Source organism: Puma concolor, chromosome E1 (assembly GCF_028749965.1).
Source record: "Puma concolor isolate L17-30 chromosome E1, mPumCon1.1.hap2, whole genome shotgun sequence".
Lineage (NCBI taxonomy): Eukaryota > Metazoa > Chordata > Mammalia > Carnivora > Felidae > Puma > Puma concolor.
The window spans coordinates 10,706,233-10,724,295 of NC_141680.1; the positions used below are offsets into that span (position 1 = coordinate 10,706,233).

General features: G+C 52.1%; 1 long non-coding RNA gene and 1 pseudogene across 1 annotated transcript; one reads left to right on the forward strand and one right to left on the reverse strand.

The window, feature by feature from the left end:
- Nucleotides 1-14,080: 14,080 nt before the first annotated feature.
- Nucleotides 14,081-16,426, reverse strand: LOC147574064 (histone H3.3A-like; annotated as a pseudogene).
- Nucleotides 16,427-16,614: 188 nt separating this feature from the next.
- LOC147574065 (uncharacterized) lies at nucleotides 16,615-17,650 on the forward strand. Its single transcript, XR_015243891.1, has 3 exons — nucleotides 16,615-16,773; nucleotides 17,225-17,450; nucleotides 17,587-17,650. It is a non-coding gene; the product is annotated as an uncharacterized LOC147574065 (long non-coding RNA).
- Nucleotides 17,651-18,063: the final 413 nt, after the last annotated feature.

The window sequence follows — 18,063 nt, forward strand, 5'->3', positions numbered from 1 at the left end:
TCTGAGCTCCTAATCCATATATCCAGCTGCCTACCTGACATACGAACTTGGAGTCTTTCCCCCCCCCCCCCATGTTTATTTATTTATTTTGAGAGGCGGGAAGGGCAGAGAGAGAGAGGGAAGGAGGGAATCCCGAGCAGGCTCTGCACTGTCACCACACAGCCCAACACAGGGCTCTGTTCCAGGAACGGGGAGCTCATGACCCGAGCCAAAATCAAGGGTCGGCCACTTAACCGGCTGAGCCACCCAGGTGACCCTGAACTTGGATTCTTAACACGAACGTATTGCTAGCAAGCCTAGGACAGAGCTCTTGATTTTCCTCTCTAAGCCAACGTGGCCTCATCCCTCAGAGGATGGCTCAAGCCTAAACCTGGGAGGCATGCTGACTCCCTGCTTTTCTTTAGGGCTAAGACCTCAGCAAGGCCCCCCAGGGGGTGGGGGGGAGGGTGCCTCCAGGTAGCGCCCAGGTAAGTCCTGCTCTGCCTTCTCACCATCACACTCCTGGTCTGGGTACTACAGAGAGTCTCCCGAGTGGTGTCCTTTCTTTTGGTCTTGCTCCCCACCGGTTCATTCTTCCCTGAGCACCCAGAGGAGATTCCTAGACCAAAAATCAGACCATGCCACTGCCAGGGCAGATAATTAAAAATAAGAGGCTTCATCCCCTCCTGTCAAAAATAAAGGAACAGGTTTTTCTCCCTTCTGTTTGCTTACTTCCGAAAACTTGTCAGGGTATGTTCTTTCTCGGTCTCTTTGAAAGCTGCGTAAGTCTTTTTAAAAGCTAAGAAAGCTAGCCAGCCTCATAAGCCGGGCGCTCTTCTTCCTTCCCAAGGACCTGGGAGCGACCTTTTTGAAAGGGGAACAGCCAGCGAAACAGCGCCCCCTGTCTCCCAACGTAGGAGCCGCACTTTACCAGCACCTTGCTTCAAGTCGCAGAACTACCTCCTGTCGTGAAGATAGACGTTTGTCCTCTGGATGAAGCCAATTAGTTAACACAGATAGTGTCCCCGAATACCAGCCGAAGTTAGGATGACCCTTGTGAGACGAATGGTGCTGTGACGTCCTCTTATTGGAGGCCTAGTCATCCTTCATCTTGAGAACGTGTGTGATGGAATGTTCCGCCTGGCTGCGTAAGGGGGTGGGATTCCTTTCCATCTTGGCCACTTCCTAGCAGATTGCCTGTGGGGTGCCTCACATTCTGCTTTATTTTTTTTTTTAACTTTATTGATTTTGAGAGAGCGAGACAGAGGGAGCCCAAGGTGGGGAGGAGCAGAGAGCGAGGGAGAGAGACAGAATCCCAAGCAGCCTCCTCACTGTCAGCACAGAGCCCGGCGCAGGGCTTGAACTAACGAACCGTGAGATCATGACCTAAGTCTAAATCAAAGAGTCAATCAAAGAGTCAGTTTGCCTCTCAAAAATAAAGAAAACTAATAAAAAAACCTTTTTTTTTTTTTTTTTTAATGCGAGCACTGACCTTTGTTGTATTCACCGTATATCCCTAGAGGCTGTCAGTGACTAGCCTCATAGTAGGTGCTCAACAAATATTTCCGTGAATGAATTTAAATGACGTCATTGGGGTTTGGTTGCTCCAAATTCCCATTCTTCCTGCCATCTTCTCATCTGAAATTACCTTACTTTAGGTGACTATAAGCTCACATGAGCCAACTGTAGAATAAAACAGCCAGAAACTGAAAACATCTTAACAGTAAAGACAACACCCTGGGGGCGCCTGGGTGGCTCAGTCCATTAAGCAACTTATTCTTGATTTCGGCCCAGGTCACCATCTCAGGGTTCGTGAATTCGAGCCCCGCGACAGGCTCTGCGCTGACCGCGCGGAGCCTGCTTGGGAATCCTCTCTCTCTGTCCCTCCCCTGCTCATTCTCTCTCTTTCAAAATAAATAAATAAACTTTTTTTTTAATGTTTATTTATTTTTGAGACAGAGAGAGACAGAGCATGAACGGGGGAGGGACAGAGAGAGAGGGAGACACAGAATCGGAAACAGGCTCCAGGCTCTGAGCTGTCGGCACAGAGCCCAACGCGGGGCTCGAACCCACGGACTTGGAGATCATGACCTGAGCTGAAGTCGGAGGCTTAACCGACTGAGCCACCCAGGCGCCCCTATAAATAAATAAACTTAAAAAAAATAATAATCAAAGACCGATCAAAGACCTGATCAAAGACTTCAGGTCCCTTGTCTTCCCAGAGGCATCGCTCTGATAAGTGAGAGAGCAGAGCCAGGGGTGGGGGGAAGGAGGAAGCCCACTTCCTTCTCTCCTTCGCCAGCACCCACCGGCAGCCCCACGCAGTAAGGCTTGTGAGCCCGTTTATAGGTTAGGAAACCGAGGTTCAGGAAGCATTGTCACTTGGTCTCACTTCACTGTGCCCAGCCACAGGTACCGCGTCCCTAGGGCATCTGCGCTTTCCTGATACTACAGAAATGTCACCTGCAGTGACATTTTGAGTGGCTCCCTAAAACCCTTGCAGCAGGAGCTGTGGAAAGAGCTGGAAATACCCAACTCAGACAAAAGAAGCCTGGGGGCTTCCAAAGACTTGATCCGCGTTATTCCAGAGGGAAGCTTTACAGCAGACAGGTAAAAACCCGGATTCTCTTTCTCCTTCCTCCCTTTTCTCTCCATTCTCCTTCTCCCCTTCTTTTTTGTTATCATTACAAAACTTACCACGGACCATGTAACCTGTCTTATTCCAAATGTCCCAAACCCAACCCATACTGGTCGAATCCTATTTTCAAACTAGATTTGAACCCAAGAGAAAAACAATTGGAAAAAAAAAAAAAACCCACAAAAACCTGGTCTTGTCCCAACACCATGATTCAATCTATTGTTGTTCTTTCTACTGGTTTTCTTGGATGAAGAAATGAGCTGGAAAACAATATTTGCACAATTACGATTCAACCTTCCCAAACAATTGCCTTTGTCCCGAACACAAATGGCCAAGAATCGTCACAACGCACGTGTTACCAAGGAAAATCAGGTGACATTTCCAGCTTGCTGGTCGCAATGGGCACCTGTCACCTCCCAGTTCCTGGCCCCGTAGCCACATTAGCAAAATGATCCTTTGGTTCCCTTGTTTGCTGCTTCTAGCGTTTAGAGTCTCAGATTAGAAAATCATTTTGTTCTAGCCGTAGCCTCTTCCAAATGATAAAGTGTTGTTGTTATAAAACGGGAAGATGGGGTACCTGGGTGGTGCAGTCGGTTAAGCATCCGACTTCAGCCAGGTCACGATCTCGCGGTCCGTGAGTTCGAGCCCCGCGTCAGGCTCTGGGCTGATGGCTCAGAGCCTGCAGCCTGTTTCCGATTCTGTGTCTCCCTCTCTCTCTGCCCCTCCCCCGTTCATGCTCTGTCTCTCTCTGTCCCAAAAATAAATAAAAACGTTGGAAAAAAAATTTTTTTTTAAACGGGAAGAGTTCCTTCACGCGTTCGTTCATTCATTCAACAAACATTGAGCGGGTGGTGTTGGGTTGTGAAAGAAACAGAGGAGGTCTGTGCTCTTGACCTTACGGTTGATTGGAGTGTCTTAGGGTGGGCTGGGTTATGCTGGGGTAACAAGTTAACTGCGGAACTTGTGGTTAACATAGCAGGAGGTTGGAGGGGCTCCGCTCCACAAAGGAAGCCAGAGACCGCTGCTAATGGAGGTCCCGTGTCTGTGCGGGACTTGGGGGGGACGGAGACCCAGAGGGTCACATGGCAGATCACCTCCACTCACATGCTGTTGGCCAGAACCACTCACACGGTTCTGCCAGGGTGAAGAGTCGTCTCTGTTTGTTGAGCAGCCAATGGTCGGCCACGTGGCTGGGGACGAGCAATAAATGCATGAAGCAACAGACAAGGAAAACACCTGGGAAAAGGCGGTGCTGGGCCGATAATGGAGAACCTTCTGGGCCTTTTAAAGGTGACCATTTAAGGGCACATCACACACCCCTTGTCATGGACCCCAGGGACCTAACCGTGACCTGCGGTGGTTCTTGTCCCTCTCCCTACCCCCAGGTTGGCCCTGTGTCATCCTGGGCCTTCCCCCTCCCCACACCATCTCCAGGGCCCTGGCCATGGCCAGGGCTCCCCTCTGGGTCTCCTGCCACGTCTGAGGTCAGGCAATGGGGAAACCCACCATACTTCCCTCAGGGAGTCTGGGAGGACGGCAGACGGCAGGTGTGGACGCCCGTCTCCAGCTCTGATTCTGAGGTCCCCTGGGCCCTGCCATTTCTGGGGGCCAGCGTCACCCTTGGGCCAGCCCCTTCTCTGAGTGCCCTGCTTCTTCAGGAACTGCTTCTCTGCAGTCACCGTGACTGGTTTGGACCGACGGTGCGGACCGCGGTGACCCCAGCAGACTCACTGTTGCCTGAGGAAAGTCCACCCCTCCCTCTTTGTAACAGAATCCCTGTTTCATTCAGATGTTCACCGCCCCCCCCCCCACCCCCCCACCGGGACAGGTGACTTTGTCCTCAACTCAGAGACAAATACCAAATAGTTTAAGCCAATAGTTCTCCAACTCTGGTGGCATGCTAGAATATTATAATTTTCGGGACTTCTGAAAAGATAGTAACGCCTGGGACCGTGAACTTAAACATTTTTTTTTTAATTCTTTCTTTTTTCCTTTTTTTCCCCAAGTTTGTTTATTTATTTTTGAGAGAGAGTACACAAGCAGGGGAGGGTCAGAGAGAGAGGGAGAGACCCAGAATCCGAAGCAGGCTCCAGGCTCCAAGCTGTCAGCAGAGAGCCCAACGCAGGGTTTGAACCCACAAACCATGAGATCACAACCTGAGCAGAAGTTGGACATTCAAATGACTGAGCCACCCAGCGCCCCTTTTTATTTTTTTTTAAGTGTTTATTTTATTTTTGAGAGACAAATGATCAGGAGAGGGGCAGAGAGGGAGGGAGAGAGAAGATCCAAATTGGGCTCTGAGCTGACAGCAGAGAGCCCAATGGGGGGCTCAAACGCATGAACCTCGAAATCACGACTTGGGTGGAAGTCAGACACTCAACCAACTGAGCCACCCAGGTGCTCCCTAATTCTTTATTTTTCAATATTTGCTATTGTTTATTTTATTTATTTTGAGAAAGAGAGAGAGTGGGGGAGAGACACAGAGAGAGAGAGAAGAATCCCAAGCAGGCTCTGCACTGTCAGCACAGAGCCTGACACGGGGCTCGATCCCATGAACCATAAGACCACAACCTGAGCCGAAATCAAGAGTCGGATGCTCAACCGACTGAGCCACCCAAGGGCCCCGTTTTCTTCCTTCCTTTCTTTTTCTTTCTTTCTTTCAAAAAAAGCAGTGTGAGGTTCACATCACATGGAGTATATAGTACAGAGATTTCCCATAAGCCCCCTGCCTCCACCCATACACAGCCTCCCCTGTATCAATATATGCATTTGTTATGACTGATGAACCTGCACAGGCATACCATTATCATGGATCCTGAGCTTTGATTCATGTTCCAGGGTGCAGCCTGGGCATTAATATGTTTGGGGTTTTTTTTTTGTTTAAGTTCCCCAACTGATTCTAATATACTGTCAGGGTTGAGAGCCCCGACGTAAGCCAATAATGAAGTGTGTTTTCCCAGCCGATGACTGATTCAGGATGAACATGGGATCCAGTTGTGGGCGACAGGGTCTGAGAGGAGGTCTACTGGGGGATTCTGGGAATAGTTTCTTCCCTAATAAAAATAGAAGCACACGAAGGAATGACTTCTCTTCTTAGAGGTTGGTGTGTCTGGATGTGACATTTGGAATAGTGCAGCCATCTTGTGACCAGGAGGACAGCCCCCTCCCCCACCCCCTCACCCCCCCCTGAGGCTAAGCAGACCTACCAAGGAGGATATGGCAGAAAGATGGGAACAACTTGGCTTTTCTTTTTTTTTTTTTTTTTTCCAACGTTTATTTATTTTTGGGACAGAGAGAGACAGAGCATGAACGGGGGAGGGGCAGAGAGAGAGGGAGACACAGAATCGGAAACAGGCTCCAGGCTCCGAGCCATCAGCCCAGAGCCCGACGCGGGGCTCGAACTCACAGACCGTGAGATCGTGACCTGGCTGAAGTCGGACGCTTAACCGACTGCGCCACCCAGGCGCCCCCAACTTGGCTTTTCAAAGACATTATTAGGCTACTCTAGATACCCTGTTGTTGGAGTCTGTGTTACATGTGATAGCAAATTGTCCTTAAAACAATTTTTTTGAAGAGTATTTGCACTTATTCACATTTGAAAGCTTGGAGGGAATCAGCCATTTTCCCCACAACAGTCTCCAATCACTTCCCCTCCCCTCAGCTGGTGTCCATCTCTCTCCTCTTGGCTCTCTGTCCACTCCTTGTTCCAGTGTCTTCCAACCGGGTCTGGCTTGTCCCCCTACCTGAGACTCCTGCTTGTAATTTCCAGCAATTTGTCCCTCCCTCATCACCCCTCCCTAGCCCTGCAAGCAGGTGCCAGCTGAGCCTCCTGATTCTAAACACCCATGCCCACTGGCCGCTCACTTAGGCTGCTGCCCCCAAACTCTGTATCCTGTGGGGTGCCTGAGTGGCTCGGTCGGTTAAGCGTCTGACTTCAGCTCAGGTCACGATCTTGCGGTTCGCGAGTTCGAGCCCCACGCCGGGCTCTGTGCTGACAGCTCGGAGCCTAGAGCCTGCTTGGGATTCTCTGTCTCCCTCTCTCTCTCTGCTCCTGCCCTTCTCTCTCTCTCTCTCTCTCTCAAAAATAAATAAACACATTAAAAAAAAAAGAAAGAAAGCTGCCGGCAGGAAGCAGAAATGGATGCTGAGAGCCAGCTGACCTTGGGCAGCACTGTGAACTTGGGGCAGATGACTGAGCCCCTGCAGCCTGTTTCTTGGGGTATCAACACTTAACTCTTAGGATTAGTGTGAGGGTAGGATGAATGATGGCAGGGAAAGCACCGGGCCTTGTGAGGGGCTGATTAATTTTAGTTATTACTTTTGCTGCTTTCTCCTGGGGTTCCCCGAGCCTGGGCCAGTCCCTTTATTCGCGAATAGGCACTGGAGGTCACTGGAGTTTGCAGGGAGGAGAGACGGAATGGCCCTGAGAGGGTGGCCCAGCAGTAGCCTTGGACGACCAAGGCCCTCGTTCAGCACTAGCCTCTCCCAACGCCCTGCCCTCCCGGCTCCTGCTGGCCGCACGCCGGGCCAGCAACTGTTGTCTCTCAGGCCAGGGGTGTGATATAACCCGCATCTTTGACTTTGTTTATACAAAATCTTGAAAACACCGGTTGGGTGTGGCTTTCGCCGCTTAATTCCTTAGAGGCGATATGGGTTGTTTGGGCAGGCGAAGCAGCCACGCGTGCAGCAGCTGGCCAGGCTCAGAGCCAGGAGGAGGACAGGCAGACGCTGGCAGTCTCTCGCCAGGCACTCCCTTCTGCGAGATCCAGAATGCGGAGTGCCTGGGGGCAGCCCTGCGCCCTCCCGACCCCCCACCCATCCCCATGCACATCTTCCAACCATGCTCACTATGGGACAGGACCCTCTGCCCCTGGTTCCTGCCTGGCCCTCAAGTTCTCTACCCCTCTGCCAGAGGCCAAGCGATCTGGGAGCTTGCTCTAGGCCTCTGTCCATTCTTCCAACTGGCTTCAGCGTCTTAGCAAAGCAGAAGGAGAGACAGACAGAGCATGAGTGGGCGAGGGGCAGAGAGAGAGGGAGACAGAATCTGAGCTGTCAGCACAGTGCCCGACGCAGGGCTCGAACTCACTAGCCGTGAGATCATGACCTGAGCTGAAGCTTAACCGACTGAGCCACCCAGGCGCCCCTGACCCAGGCTTTTAAATAGCAAGATGGGGAGAAAGATCACACCCCCTGTTCCCTCATATGACAATGGTGCCCCACAGGTGCCAAACTTCCGGAACAACTGCCTCATCCATGCTGGGAATGCTGCCCAGGCCTGGTCCCAGGGTGCTACGTTCACAGAACATCTTCCCTTTGAGTCAGGGCCAGACATGAGCTCACAAGTCCTCATGTGATCTTCTGGTAAATAAATGTTCGTGCTGGTGGCTCTTTCGTTTGAAAGACAACAGCTCTCTGTTCCCCTGAAGCTTGTCTGCCTAGTAGGAGTTTACAGGGTCGGGGACTGGAAGAAACTAGGATAATGACTTCTCTGTGTCGGGAGGGTGAAGGAGTGAGACCACAGAAGGCCCAGCACCCACTCCAGCTGTGCCCTGGCTGGAGGAACATTCCAACACTGAGTTCTTTTTCAGAGAACAGGCCAACAGCTGCTAGACAGAAAAAAGTTTTCTCCCCTTTTCTGCTCCAAAGCTGTGCCCAGTGTGACGAGGTTTGGAAGGTGACCGCAAGACAGACAAACCATGACTCCTGTACCCCAGGCCCAGGGCAGACATCACGAGTTAATCGGAGCACTGTTTTCTGCTGAACTGTCTGTGGTTCTCCATACAGCCGGGAGCAGGCCGGAGAAAAGCTCTCACCCCGGATGTAGTAGAAAGTCATATACTTCAGTATAAAACAGATCCAGCCTCCCATTCCGGCCCTGCCACTTTATTTGAGCAAGCACTTGGCTTTTGTGTTCTTATCTGTAAATCAGAAATAAGCCTATATCTACCTGGCAAGGTCAGTAGAAGATCAAATTCGATAACAGGTCGAGTGCTGCTCGCCCGTGCGCGCTTGTTGGAGGGACGCCTGTTTCTACACGCACCCTGACATCGACACATACACTCCTACACTCCACGCAAACATAGTCTGCATGAAATCTGTAGGGATGAAAGGCCACAAGCACAGCTCACGTTTTCTCTCGGATCTTCCTCTCCTCCTCCTGCTTCTCCTTCTCCATAAAGTGTGTAACGCCCATAACAACATTTGTTATGCAGATTATGCAACCTACTTAAGAAACCCGAGAAGGGCTCTGGGTTGTCAGCACAGAACCCAAGGCAGGGCTTGAATTCATGAACTGTGAGATCATGACCTGAGAGCCGAAATCAGACGCTTAACCAACTGAGCCACCCAGGCGCCCCACCAGAGTCTATGGTTTTTTTTTTTACCATATTACGAGTCAAGGACCAGATTTTAAGAAAGAAAGAAAAAAGTCCCTAATATTTATTAAATGTCTACTATGTTCCAGGCACTTCTGTGTACGTTAGTTCGTTGACTTCTTGTAGCAACACCTTCTGTGAGGTTTAGATTTTTTTTCATTTTTAATTTCTGGCAAAAAAAACACACACAACATAAAATTAGTCATCTTCAAGATTTTAAAGTGTTTCGTTCAGTAGGGTTACGTATTATGTATTTTTGTGCAACCGATCTCCAGAACCTTTTTTTTTAGCTTTGCCAAACTGAAACTCTATCCCCACTAAAAGACTCCCCATCCTCCCCTGCCCTCAGCCCCAGGCACCCACCATTTTATTTTGTGTGACTTTGACTCTGCTAGGTACCTCGTAGAGGTGTATCATTTATTTTTTTTAATTTTTTTAATGCTTATTTTTTTTATTTTTGAGAGAGAGATAGAGTGTGTGTGGGGGAGGGACAGAGAGAGGGGGGGGGAGGGAGACACAGAATCTGAAGCAGGTCCGAGCCGTCGGCACAGACCCTGACGTGGGGCTCGAACCCACGAACCGTGAGATCACAACCTGAGCTGAAGTCAGACGCTCAACCGACTGAGCCACGCAGGCGCCCCAAGGTATCTCGTTTATGTTTTTGAGACCGACTTACTTCACCTAACACAGTGTGTGTTCAACGTTTGTAACGTTCACGTGTGTCGTGTGGCCCGTGTCAGAATTTCCTTCCTTTTTAAGGATGAATGACTGCCCATTGTAGGTATAGACTGCGTTTTGTTTGATCCTTTATCCCTCAGCGGACACGTGGGTTGTCTCCTCTTCGGGCCATGATGAGTAACGCTGCTGTAAACAAGGACCGTACAAGCGTGTTTGAGTCCCTGCTTTCAATTCGTTCGGGTCTACACCCAGAAGTGGAATGGCTGGACCGTGGGGTCATTCCGTTTATGTCACGCCCTTGTCAGGAAGAACAAACCTGACGAGAATCAGTGCCTTGCCCACATTCTGCGGACGTGGCAGAATCAGGATTTAACCCGCCTGATGTAACTGAGCTGCCCTTACAGACTTCCCTGTCTCCGGTTGAAAGACAAAATGAGGCCCGATTAAAAACTGGGAAGAGTGTAGTTGAGTCGAAATCTACTCGAATCAGGCAGGGCCAGACCGGAAATGCTTAGGAACACTCCAGACGGGAGCCCCGGGGAGAGCCCCGTCCTTGGGTTTTGACTTCTTTTTTTTTTTTTTTTTTAATTTTTTTTTTTTCAACGTTTATTTATTTTTGGGACAGAGAGAGACAGAGCATGAACGGTGGAGGGGCAGAGAGAGAGGGAGACACAGAATCGGAAACAGGCTCCAGGCTCCGAGCCATCAGCCCAGAGCCTGACGCGGGGCTCGAACTCCCGGACCGCGAGATCGTGACCTGGCTGAAGTCGGACGCTTAACCGACTGCGCCACCCAGGCGCCCCGGGTTTTGACTTCTTAACCTTGAAGCATTTATAGGCTTGGGGTTTGGCTGCTTAAATGGGCTACGAAGACATTAGACTTCGGTCTAATGTTGTGTTCGTTTCGTTGCAGTGACGCTCCCCTGAGCAAACAGTGGGGTTCAACAAACTACCTCATGAAAGGGGGACGGGAGTGAGGGGAAAGTAGGGATGCACTCTTCCCTCCCAGGCTGGCATGCGACCTGACGGGTCAGGAAAGGTCTTTCTAGGTGGTTGGGGAGCCTCCTTGGCCCTTCACAGGCAAGACCCATGTCTCTGCCTCTCATTGGGTCTGCTCTTCTCTTTGCTCCTTCCAAATCGGCTGCCTCTGCTGCCTAGGGCTCCAGTGACCCTCTTAGCTTGGGATTTCACACAGCGGTGCCCAGGCCTAGCAGGTGCCAGCTTCTCCAAACTTACAGGTCTCCGGCCACCTTCTTCACCAGGAACCTTCTGTCAGGCCCAAGTGCAAAGTCCCAGGAGAGTGAATCTGAGTGGCCCAGCCTGGAGGCGATCACGGGGCACACAGGACCACCCCCTTCCGGGCACTGTGAGGGGGTAGGGGCCTGGTGTCCCGGTGTCTGCACGAGGTGTCCCCTGGGTGGCCTCTCTCTGGGCGAGGTCCACGAGCTGCCCCTGCCCACCAGCGTGACCGGGCAGTGTCCCCCGGGCTCAGTAATCCGGGCCATCTGCACACAGGCTGGGCTGAATTACGGCTTGTTTTTAAATAAAGGCAAGTTTATTCCCACCATTCAGCCGCCTGGAGCCAAGGCCCAGCTTCCTGTTTGCGCTCCCGGCTGGGTCACGCGCTAGCGCCCGAGGCAGGTGCACTGGCTGGGCCTTGCTTTGACCTCAGAGAGCCCCTTGCGTGAGGCCAGTCCCAGTCACTCCCTGCTTGTGGACAACAGTGGTCCCTAGTCCCCCGGCAGCCCTTGGGAGGGATCTCCGCAGCCCTGCGCCCAAACCTTCAGGCCCTGCTCCCTGGATGGCTCCTGCTGGTGGCCAGACAGACCCCGTCCGGCAAGGCTGAGGAAGTCCCTGGGCTCCTACAGCACAAACAGCCGCTTCCTGACCATGAGGTTCCCCCTAGGATAAGCCTTTCTGGGAGCTGAGATCTCTGAGCCCACCAAATCCTCCAACAGGGGGATCCCTCCCTCCCTCGCTCTCTCCTGTTCCAGGGATTCGGCACATTTCAAAGGTGTGGGTGCTTCTGTGATTCCTGAAGTTCGAAGTTGAGGAGGGCTCTGCGGGCAGAGCAGACACGTCCTGGGGGAGAGGGAAATGGTGGGGAGTGAGGGGGAGGCCCAGGGGCTCCAGCTCCCGGCCCCTCACCCACAAGCAGCCCCCCAGCTGTCCCTTCTGATGCCTCGGGGTACGGAAGGTCTGACGCCACTTCCCAGACACGGGGGCGTGGGCCTTTCGACCTCCTACCCCTTTTCTTCCCATACCAAGAAGAGGCCTTGACTTCACCCAGGGCAGGTGTTAGAACAGTTCCTGACATGTAGAAGAACTCAAGGGGAAAAAAAACGTGCTTGTCAATGAACGTGCCTCTGGGACGTTCTGTGCCTCTGTGCCTTTGCACAGAACAGCTCCCGGGGCTTGTCTCCCCGCGACAGGAATTTTAAAAAGCACAACTCCTGAGGGTTAGATTCGGAAATTGTGGCAATTTCTAAACAAGGAGGACCCAGGTGAGTGAAGGGCAAAGGAGAAATCTTGATTCACACCAGCACCGCCACCAAGGGCCTGGAATATTGAGGAAGGAAAGGGTGGTCCTGGCCTGGGAGACGTGAATAGCCCTCTCTCCACCTCCCTCTCTCTTCCCTGCCCTCTGGAAGCCTTGTGACAGCCCTGGACTGGTCTCACCCCTCCGCTCTCTCCCTCCGAGGAGCTGCTCATCCTGACAGGCAGAGGACTCTGGTGTCCTGGCTCGGGATCCTGCAGTGACACCAGGAACGTCCAGATGTCTGGGGCTGATGTTCTGGAGGGCCTCCCGCCAGCGAAGCACCTCCCTGCGCCCCACAAATGGGGCCACTTGCCCCCCTCCTTCCCTCTGCCCCCTCCGAGTGCCCGCTTCTGCTCCTTCTGGTCCTGGGCTCCTGGTGAGCTGGCCTGGCCTGGCCCTACCTGCTGTCTCTCCGTCCTTCAGGACCTCCAAGTGCACCTGCTGGGCCTGGTGGCACCAGGCGGACCTAGGGTTTGAATCAGGTTCAGCCCGGCCCCAGTGTGGACTTTGCCTGGTTCACACAATCTGTCAGAGCCTCTGACCCCGCGCCAGGCATGGGGTCAACCCCCCTGGGGTTGTCAGTCCATTAAGCAGCCGACTCTTGATTTCGGCTCAGGTCGTGATCTGGTTTGTGGGTTTGTGGATCATGGTTTGTGGGTTCGAGTCTTGTGTTGGGCTCTGTGCTGAGAGCCTGGAGTCTGCTTCAGATTCTGTGTCTCCCTCTCTGCCCCTTCCCCGCTCTCACTCTGTCTCTCTCTGGCTCTCAAAAATAAATAAACATTGAACAAAACTAATAAAGAATAAACAGCTTTATTGAGCTATAGCTCACCCCTTTCGAGTATACAATTCAATAACTTTGAGTGTATTCACAGGATATTCACAACTGGAGAACGCTGTCATCACCCCCTAAAGAAGCCCTGGACCCCTTAGCTGTCACCTCCCCTTCCCCCCTCCCCTCCCCCAGCCCCTGGAAATCGCTTCCTCTTCTGGTTATTTCATCTAAGTGGAACGGTATACTATTTGGTCTTTTGTGACTGACTTCTTTCACTTTGCGTGTTTTCAAGGCTCATCCACAATGTAACAGGTGTCTGTACTCCATGCGTTTTTATGGCGGAATAAAATTCCAGTGTTGGCTGGACCTCTCTTTGTTCCTCCCTTTATCGGCCGATGCACGCCCGAGTGTCTCCACTTTTCGGTGGCTGTGAAGGGTGCCACCACTGCGTTCTTAAACTAAAGGTGCATGGAGGGGGGAGGGCATTTTCCTTAGAAATCTCAGCAAATATTACCTTTTCAAAAATTTTATTTATTTTATTTTTTTATTTCTTATTTTTTGAGAGAGAGAGAGAGAGAGTGCCCAAGAGGGGGCAGGGGAAGGGCAGAGGGGGAGGGAGAGAATCCCAAGCAGGCTCCACACTCACAGAGCCCGACACGGGGCTTGATCCCACGACCACGAGATCATGACCTAAGCCAAAATCCAGAATGGGATGCTTAACCGACTGAGCCACCCAGGTACCCCTTGTCTACTGTTTTTCATAGACTTAAAGAAATTTTTTTTGATGTTTTATTTTATTTATTTTTAGTTTAATGTATTTTATTTAATTTTTTTCAAAAAATTTTTTAAACATTTATTTACTTTTGAGACAGAGAGAGACAGAGCATGAACGGGGGAGGGTCAGAGAGAGAGAGGGAGACACAGAATCGGAAGCAGGCTCCAGGCTCTGAGCCGTCAGCCTAGAGCCAGACGCGGGGCTCGAACTCACAGACTGCGAGATCGTGACCTGAGTTGAAGTCCGCTCGAACTCACAGACTGCGAGATTGTGACCTGAGTTGAAGTCGGACGCTTAACCGACTGAGCCACCCAGGCGCCCCTGGCTTAGTGTATTTTAATAGCAAACTTACAGGAACAGCACAGAAGACAGACAACATTAAAAACATGTACTTGCTTGTAGGACAACTCAGAAAGCTATAGTGAATGGATGGCATCTGCCGTATGATAAAAATGCTACAAACACCATTTAGGTGCCGTCAATAAGAAATTTACTTGTTTAAAAAAAAAAAAATCCAAATGCTGGCATTGTCCAGAAAAATGTAACAGGTTTATTTATAATTGTTATAAAGTTGAACTGCTGACACGTGTTCACTGAAGCATTCCGACTTGCATTCATGCTTTACGTCCCCGCATTTGTATTAAAAATTCACAAATGAAAATGGAAAAACTGCCAATACCTGATTTCTGTCCCCGATTTTTCCATTTGCAATCATATACTTCGGTACCTTCTGACCCCATGGGGGGAAAAAAGTATATCTAACGTTCAGAACTACCAACAACGGGAAGAAGAGAAAAAAAAATTTTTTTGTTTTTCAAAGAATGAAATGTTTTCCATCGGAGTGGATTCTTAAGCACGTTCTCCGCGTATGCGGCGCGCTGGCTGGATGTCTTTTGGAATAACTGTCACACGTTTGGCACGGATGGGCACACAGGTTGGTGTCTTCCAAGAGGCCCACCGGGTAGGCCTCCCTTGCCTCCTGCAAAGCACCGATAGCCGCGCTCTGGAAGCGCAGGTGTGTTTTGAAGTCCTGAGCAATCTCTCGCACCAGACGCTGGAAAGGAAGTTTGCGAATCGGAAGTTTGTCTAATTTCGCGGAGTGCCGCGGTACCAGGCCCGTAACGATGAGGTTTCTTCACCCCTCCAGTAGAGGGCGCACTCTTGCGAGCGGCTTTTGCGGCCAGCTACTTCCTCGGTGCTTTACCCCCCGGGTCCATTTGCGGGCAGTCTGCTTTGAACGAGCCGTGGCGCTGAGACCTCCTCACTTAGCCCCCTTCTCCTTCAGCTGGAGCTCGGCGAGCTAGAGGCGGCGCTGGCGTGGTTTTTTTTTTTTTTTTTTTTTTTTTTTTTTTTTTTTTTTTGAGAGAGACAGAATGGGAGCAGGGAAGGGGCAGAGAGAGAGGGGGAGACACAGAATCCAAAGCAGGCTCCAGGCTCCGAGCTGTCAGCACAGAGCCCAGCTCGGGGCTCGAACCCCCGAACCGTGAGATCCTGACCTGAGCCGAAGTCGGTCGCTCAACCGACTGAGCCACCCAGGCGGCCATAACAGACTTTACTTTTTACAACATTTTTATGTGTATATAAAAATTGTACAGAACATGTAGAGTTTTATTTCCACTCTCCGTCTCCCCCAGTTTCCCCTATTATTGATTCCTTGCAGGAGGACAATACATTTATTATAACTAAGGAACCAATGTTAGTACATTCTATTAATTAAACTCTGTAACTTACATTAGGGTTCACTCCTGACGTTGTGTGTTCTGGGGGGGTTGGACAAATATACAAGAACATGGATCCACCATTGTAGTATCATACAGAATAGTTTCACTGCCCTAAAAGTCCTCCTTCCCTGCCGTTCATTCCCCCCTCTCCCCTAAACCCTGGCAACCACAGATCTTTCTACTGTCCCCATAGTTTTGCCTTTTCCGGAATGTCCTATAGTTGGGATCTTCCAGTAGACAGCGTTTCCAGATTGGCTTCTTTCACCTAGCAACCTGCATTTAAGGTTGCTCGCTGTCCTTTCATGGCTTGAGAGCTCATTTCTTTCTAGTGCCGAATAATGTTCGTTTTTATTCCTGCAAACGTTTTCCCGGTCGGAAAGGCCCCCACCATCTTTGGCTCCTAGAGCCTTGCCCTTGGCAGGGCCTAGGTGGGGGCCTCGCTGTGCCTGCTGGGGCTTTGACAGCTGGCTCTGTCCCTCTCCCTTACCTGTCAGGACTGGGCTCTAGGCGTTTCTGTGGGGAAGATGCCCTGTGAAGCTTTGTGGGAGGAGGGAGGGGGGAAAGAAGGAAGGGGTGAGGCCTGGAGGGAAAAGGTGCTGGGTGGAGGCAGAGAGAGAAGGAGGCAGCTGCCTTGGGGGTGCCGGGGTGACCTCAGGCATTTTGGTCAGGCAGATGTTGGTCACCGCTCAGCTGGAGGCCTGGGGACAGGCAGGAGGCCGACCTTATCCTTCCCAGCTGTCCTTTGTTCTGAAGATGTGTGGAGCTGAGGGACCGGAAGGCCAGAGTCCCCACTCTTCCCAGTGGGTAACTGGGAGTCACAGGGCAGTCACAGGGCAGTGAGAAGGGGTCAGAAAGAGAAACTCTGGTTCCCCGGCCTGGGGGGTGCGGGGCTCCGGGCAGCCAAAGGGCAAATAACAGGCTCAGGCCTGGTAAAGTGTAACCAAGTGAAGAAAGGTTAACAGAGGCCCCGACATCCACGGTATCTGGCAGGACCCCCCGCCCCCGGCCAATCAGTTACCCGACGGCAGATCCAGGGACCGGGCCCACCCCCAGGACTCGTGCTGGCATTTGCTGCTGCTGGCCTGTGGCAGGTGCGGGGGCCTGAGGCCCCCCCCACCCTGAGTTTTCTGGGCCATGTGAGTTGTCCGGGCCAGTGGCTTCTAGTGCAGTTCCAGACGTGTCTCCTTACCCCATGGCTGTGAGTTGAGCCCTTCTTGTGAGCCCTCCAGGTGCCTTGCGAACAGTGGAAACCAACTTTAGGCTCCCCCTCCTTGGTTGAAAGCCTCCTTAACCTCGGGGTGTGTTGAGGGGGTCTTGCAATGTCTCCCCCTTCCCCTTCTTCCGTTTCCCGCCTCCTACTGTTCCCAGGACTTTGTGAGCTTAGGTCCTTCCTCCCTGTGGGGGGTCCTGGGCAGGCCTGAGCCCCCCTCCCCACTGTGTGCAGGAGACTTTAATCTGCTCCACCCTTGCGGGGTGGGGGGGTGGTCAGGGGGAATGGGCTAGACAGGGGAGAGGAGACAGGAAGAGCAGAGACGGGAGGCGGGAGGGGAGCGAGTGTGCCTTTGGAGAGTCGCAGAGGCGACAGGTGGTGTGCCATTCTTCCCATCGGGGAGCAGAAGCCGTTAGGTCTGGGCAAGCCCTGTGATTAGCTCTGGCCAACGGGCAGAAGTGACCTGTGTAACTTCCCAGGCTGTGTCTTGACATGAGCGTACTTTCCTCCATGCACTCCTGGAATGTTCTCTCCTCAAGCCAACCCCGTGTGGTGAGAAGCCCAAGCTGCCCAGAGAGGCCCTGTGAAGGAAGGTACAAGTAGGCAGTATGCCAGCCTCAGCAGAGCGGGCTACCGACAGCAGGCACCCCCTTCTGGAACTGTCCAGGCTGGGCCGGGCCGGCCCTACCAACTTGTAACCAAAAGAGCCAGCTGATCCCAGCAGCCTAGTAGACTCGTGATACAAGTGGTGGCTGACTTAGGACGGTAAGTGTGGGGCTCATTTACTATGCAGGACATGCGGGTGATTTATCTGTACAGCATCCCGTCTTTGGGGGGAACCCCCTGCCCCATCCAGGGGGCACAGCTCACCCCTTCCCGCCCACTCCTCTTCCCTTCCCAGCGCTGGCTGGCTCCTGCTCCTGTTTCCCAGAAATTGGCCCCTGGGACTGAAGGTGTTGGAGTTGAGTCATCTCAGGGGCTTGTCTTAAAAGCCCTGGGTCCAAAGTTGCCCTGATTCTCTTGTTTTCACGGCTGGCTGCTCAGCTTTCTTCAGCCAATCATCACCGGCCAATCATTATTCCCTGCGCATTCCCTCCCTCCCCCTCCCCACCTCCTGGCTCTTCGGGCATTATCTCAAGTCAGCTCCTCCTGTTTCCACCAAAGAACTGTGACCCCGAAACTGAAATCGGTGCGAGGGAGGACATTGTAGGTCACCACGCCCCTGGGAGGAAGGTCACCAGGGAAGTAACAGGCTCCGCGAGGTCACCGGGGATTCACGGTCCTGATACCGGGAACTGAACTGCTGATCGATGTGGTGTCTGCTTATCTGAGGCCGCAGGGGATGCGGGACAGGAGGGTGGCACACTGGTCCCCGTGG